We start from the raw sequence: 6,000 nt of genomic DNA, 5'->3' as shown, positions 1-6,000 counted from the left end.
CCAGCCACATTCTTGAGATGAAAACAAAAAGCTTCTTGTAATAGATGGTCTACTTATTTCGGAGTGAGGCCCACACCGGGGTTCCAAAACTACATCCAATCCCAGAAGACCTTACGGTGGGCCCTGCGCGTTTGTGACGTCACAGCTCCGAGTTGTTCCCTATCTACCTCCCTTACTGTTGAACCGTGATCACCGTTCGTTCCGGTGTGCCGTTTTTTTTTTTTTTTTTTTTTTTGGCATCACTGGTCCCACAGCGCGCGATCTCCCATCGCTCGTGGCCAGCGGAGATCCAGAGCTACACCCGATCCCGGCTTCCCCGCTAACGGAGCGCGCTTGTTTAAACACCACACGCCAGCGTCCCTCCCCCTTCCCGCGCCCACCGCTCGGCTCGACCCCCTGCTGGGGCCCGGGCGCCCCGCGTCGCCATCGCCCCGCGCCACGGCCTAGGCCCAAGCACAGACAGCATTTCCCCCCCAGTTCCCAGTTCCTGTAAACGTCGTGGCTCAGCGCCCCTCGCTGTCACTAGGATTACACGCGTCCCAGGCAGCACACACGGATAAGCACTGGACGATAGTTAACAAAATGTATGATTAAACAGACGCGGGAACCAGAAACCCGCTGGTCCCTGCACTCAGGAGTCCCTTAAAAACACCAGGCTCAACGCAGGGACGACATCCAGGCACGACCGCGGGGCTGGAGAGACGTCTTAGGGTTTAACGATGCCGGCTGCTCTGCTCTTCCAGAGGTGCGGAGTTCGGTCCCCAACAACCACAGGGTAGCGCACGGTCATCCGTAAAGGGACCTGGGCGTCCTCTGCTGGCGCGCATGTGTGCATGCACCTACATCTAATAAATAAATACAAACAGATGGGACAACCGGGAAGCCATTTCCGGTTGGATTTCTTGTTTCTTTTTTTCACAAATACGCCCCACGGATGGAACTTTCTTTGTGGAACCCCCGACTGAGAATATAAACACGACAGGTGCTAGGGAATTCGGGTCCTCAGTCATGTTTTCTCAATCACCTGCTGCTGCTCCAGTTTCTATGGATTTATTGACCAGACAGCCTGCTCATCAGTATTTGAGAAAACGTGTTTTGTAAATATAATATGGTACAATGTTATATTACAATTCATATATAATATATGTGATTGAATAATATATTTATTTTAATTTAATAATGTATTAGTTCAGTTAAATTAAATTAAATTATAAATTATAGATTATTATGGTTTATTATGATTATGTTAAATATAAATTAGAAAATATTTTAATTAATAATTTGCATTATTAATATGCAACAAGAGCCCGCGTGACCTGTATTCAGTCCAGCTCTTAACAAGCACGCCCTCTACCGACGGATGACTAAACTGCACGTGTAACTGTTTCCAGGTTAGACTATTAAAGTCGGTTTTATGCTAGAGAGTAATTGAATAGTCTTTAGATCTTATAGACAAGGAAGGCTTCACTGAAAAGCTGACTAAAGCTGAGACATGAGTGACAGAAAATTATAAAGTGTGGATGGGCAAGAACAGGAAGTAATCGTAGCAGCATCTCGAAGTTATGATAGGGCCCAATAGAGGGACCAACCAGTGACTGGCCCAATTTGAGACCCACCCCATGGGAGAGAGCCCACCCCTGCCACTACTAATGACTGCTGTGCTTGCAGACAGGAGCCTAGCATAACTGTTGTGTGAGAGGCTCCACCCAGCAGCTGATGGAAACAAATGCAGAGACCCACAGCCATACAATGAACTGAGCTTGGGGGAGTTCTGTGGAAGAGCGGGAGGGAGGATAGAAAGAGCTGGAGGGGACAAAGACACCACAAGAACCTACACAGTAAACTAACCCAGCCATATAGGGGCTCACAGAGACTGAACCAACCGACCAAAGAGCATGCATGGGCTGGACCTAGACCCCCTACACATATGTAGGAGATGTGCAGCTTGGTCATCATGTGGGTCCCCTAACTGCGGGAGTAGGGTTTATTGTCGCTGACTCTGTTGCCTGTCTTTGGATCCCTTTCCCCTAGCTGGGCTGCCTTGTCGGACCTCAGTGGGAGAGGATGCACTTAGTCTTGATGCGACTTGAGGTGCCTGGGTAGGTTGTTATCCCTGGGGAGCCTTCCCTTCCTGAGAAGAAAGGGAGGGGAAGAGGACAAGGGGCGTGAGGGTGGAACTGGGAGGAGAAGAGATAAGGGCTATAAAGTGATTAAATAAATAACTAAAAACGAAAACAAAAAGCCCTCAATGGCCATTCAGTGAGAGGTATGTGAGTGTATTGGGGGTGTGTTTTGAGCAAAGAAGTTTTTAAAGACAATTTTAAGGCTCCCAAAAGGGTGGAAGAACATGTATAGGGTTGGATTAAGGCCCAGGGTTACTGACATGGAATGTTTTAGATGGTTGTGGGGGAGGGGTCACTTGGGCATGTACATTTTTCAAAGCTCATTGAACCCCACATTTAGCAACCTATTTCACAGTATGTACATTTCATCTCAGATACAGGACAACGGAGGAAGATTTGGATTGGACTCAGCGTAACAGGAGCACAGCAAGCTTGTCCTACATGAAATTCTGGGCCAGTGATGGGCTGTAATTTAAAGATGACTTACTGTTGGGCCCTGGTGTCACATGCCTTTAATCTAGCACTCTGGGGGGTGGGGGGGAGGTGGGCAGAGGCAGGTGGATCTCTGTGAGTTCTAGGCCAACCTGGTCTACAAAGTGAGTTCCAGGACAGCCAGGGCTACAGAGAGAAACCCTCTCTTAAAAAGTCAAAATAAGGGCTTGAGAGATGGCTTAGAGGTTGAGAGCACTGAATGCTCACCCAGAGGTCCTGAGTTCAAATCCCAGCAACAACATGGTGGCTCACAACCATCTATAATGAGATCTGGTGTCCTCTTCTGGACTGCTGGCTCACATGCAGGCAAACTACTGAATAAATAATAAATCTTTAAATACATTGTGGGATAAATTAAGCTTTGTTGCAGGTGGAAGCAGTCTTGGCGGGCTTTACCCTTGGGGCACACCATGAATACCTTGTGAGAGACTGTTTGGAGCCTTCCTGGGCTTGGAATTCAGGAAGCCTACCTAGGAACCCCACCGTGGCTATTGTTTTCCTAATTGACCCTCGAAGGGAGAAGGGACCGCCCTTTGCATATGACTGGGAAGGTGGGGGAGAGAAAGAACAAGAGGTAGAAGGAGAGAAGAAGAAGGCGCGGAGAGAGAGGAAAGGACCGGACCAGCTCGTGGGACTGAGACACCTAAGGACCCGTCCTGCCGAACGGATTCCAGGAGGTTTTAATCTTCTGACCCTTTAACCTTTTTTTCCTTCTTGTATATGCTAGTTGGGTTGTATAATAAAGTTTAATTGTTAATAAACTGAGCCAACAATACATGTTTTTTTTAAAAAAGAAAAGTAGAAATAAATTAAGTAAATGAATAAATAAATAAATATGATTTACTGAATTACTGTTTATTCCTGAGGCAGTTATGTGACAAAAATACTCTTTTAGCAAAGTGTGTCATGGAGTTGGCTTGCAGAATGACAGGATCGCTATTATTAACATCTAGTTGCATTGGTGCCCAGAAGCTTATAAGTGATGACTTTCAGACTCTCTCACAACCCACATTTTAAATAAGGTCCCCAGTGACTCACATGAATATCTGGGGAATTGGCAAATTAGGAAAAAACAAGGTGTAATCAGGAAGCTACTTTGGAGGATATTTGAGTTTCCCATCATTGTAAAGAGGGCCTAAGTAAGCTGATGATAATTGGGATGAAATAATCTGAAATAAATTCTATACTGTGACTGCATACAAGCATGGTGCCTTTGTATAAGCATAATTTACATAGTTATATTATGCCCATAATAAGAGCCAAGCGTTCTGTTCTAGGAACATCATTTGTGTGTTTATGCACCTGTAATGCAGTCCAGTCTGGCCTCCCCACACTTCTTTTTAATTCTAAAGTAATGGGGCAGAATCCAGAACTGTTTTTTCTTCCGAGTTTGCTCTGAAGAACACTAGGAAAAAAACTAACTGGTTGACATGTTACTTTTCATTTGTTTGTCTAATGTATAAGGGCCAAAATAGAGGCTATTTGCTTACTGTGTTCACTCATGTTAAACAGGAACTGTCAGCTTTCTGGGAAAACTCATCTGTGTAAAAATGTATCTGCCTTTTTTGTTGTTGTTGTTTTTTGTTTGTTTGTCTGTTTTTGTTGTTGTTTGAGACAGGGTTTCTCCGTGTAGCCTTGTCTGTCTTGGAACTCACTCTGTAGACCAGGCTGGCCTCGAACTCACAGAGTTCTGCCTGTCTTTGCCTCTCAAGTGCTGGGAGTAAAGGCATGCACCACCATGCCTGGCTTTTGTTTTGATTTTTAGTTTCTGTTTGATTGTGTGAAATTTAGCATAAATGACTCGTTTTTGGCTCAGTCTGTTGGGGCTGATTGCAGGAGGAGCTTAGTCTAAACAATAAATAGCCTATAATGTTCAACAAGCCCTTATGAGCCAACTAGAAAATTTCAGTACTTGCCACATCTTCTGCTCTGTGCCCTTTAGTACTGTGTGTGTCACTTTCTCACGACTTGTGGCCTGTAGGGCAGACCAATAGTTTTCTGTAGAAATCTGAAGAGACCAAGACTGAGAGACTGTCAGCCCATTGTGGATGATGTGAATCACCATGAAAATTCTGGGAGGATCACACTGACACAGGGACCAAATATATTTGTTTGAAGGCCTTTGGGAGTTGACTAAGCATCTTTTTTTATCAATGGTAATTGTTTGCTTTTAACTCCCAACACTGCAAGAAAAAAAAATGATTTGAAGCACACAGGTGCCGTAGTAAACACCATCGTTAATCTTTTATACTTCCTATGTTTGTTTGTGCCTAAAATAGAAGTTCTACATAGTCCATGGCAAATCAAAGTTTAATCATATTTTAAAAAAACACCTGTAATTATTGATAACAATACTTGAATGAATTCATTTTCATTTCATTTTATATTTGTATACAGCATAGTAAGTAAGTCTTATCATTGGCTATGTGTAACATACAATTCACGTATTTACTGACAGTAATAAAATTTAAAGATATTTCTATCTGCTAATGCTTGTCTGCTTCCATGGCTTCCAAAACATCGGAAAGCTGTCCATTTTTCTACTGTTGTTTGTAAAAAAAATTAAAGAGAAACATATTTCTAGGACCTAAAGAAACCTTACTTGTAGAAATATATTCTAGATAAATCTTGCATAGATATGTATGCATATATGTATACTCATGTGTTTCTATATGTATGTATGCATGCATGCACACATCCTGTATAACCAGTCCCCTATATGTAAGTTTCAAAGGTATTCTCAGACCCACCAACTGTAAATTGAAGCATTTGGAACCATTACACTGTTATACAGATTTTTATCATTGCCCTTAGCTATATCTCTTATTTGTATTGCATTAGGTATTTCTGGTGATCTAAAGATTGCTTCAAGGATGCAGAGGAATGCATGTAAATGTGGGTGCCCTGGAGTTGGTGTCAGGTGGGGTTGGTATAAGGGCCAGAACCAATCCACAGATCGGATGCTTGCATGCCCTCACTTCACAGATGTTCACACCTGGAAAGGCCAATAACTTAGGTCTAAATTCCCTGTATCAATTAAATCTTTGACTGATGATCAAGAAAGCACTTGAAAAATTTGTAATCACTGTAAGATGTTTTGAGAGGCACTGTAGAGGGCTTTTTATATACACAGAGTTTGATGTTTTTATCTTTTAAGATTCTCTGGTAAGACAGTCAATCATTAGGTAGACCTGCAGAGAAGGGGAAGAAAGGGTGTAGGAGCCAGAGGGGTCAAGGACATCACAAGAAAACCCACAGAATCAACTAACTGGGCTCATAGGGTCTCACAGAGACAGAACCGCCAACCAGGGAGTCTGCGTAGGTCAGACCTAAGCACTTTGCATATATGTTATGGTTGTGTAGCTTGGTCTTATAGGACTCCTAA

Source organism: Acomys minous (assembly GCF_964271855.1).
Source record: "Acomys minous genome assembly, chromosome: 18".
Classification (NCBI taxonomy): domain Eukaryota; kingdom Metazoa; phylum Chordata; class Mammalia; order Rodentia; family Muridae; genus Acomys; species Acomys minous.
The sequence above is the reverse complement of the archived record's forward strand: the minus strand, read 5'-3'. Positions refer to the sequence as shown.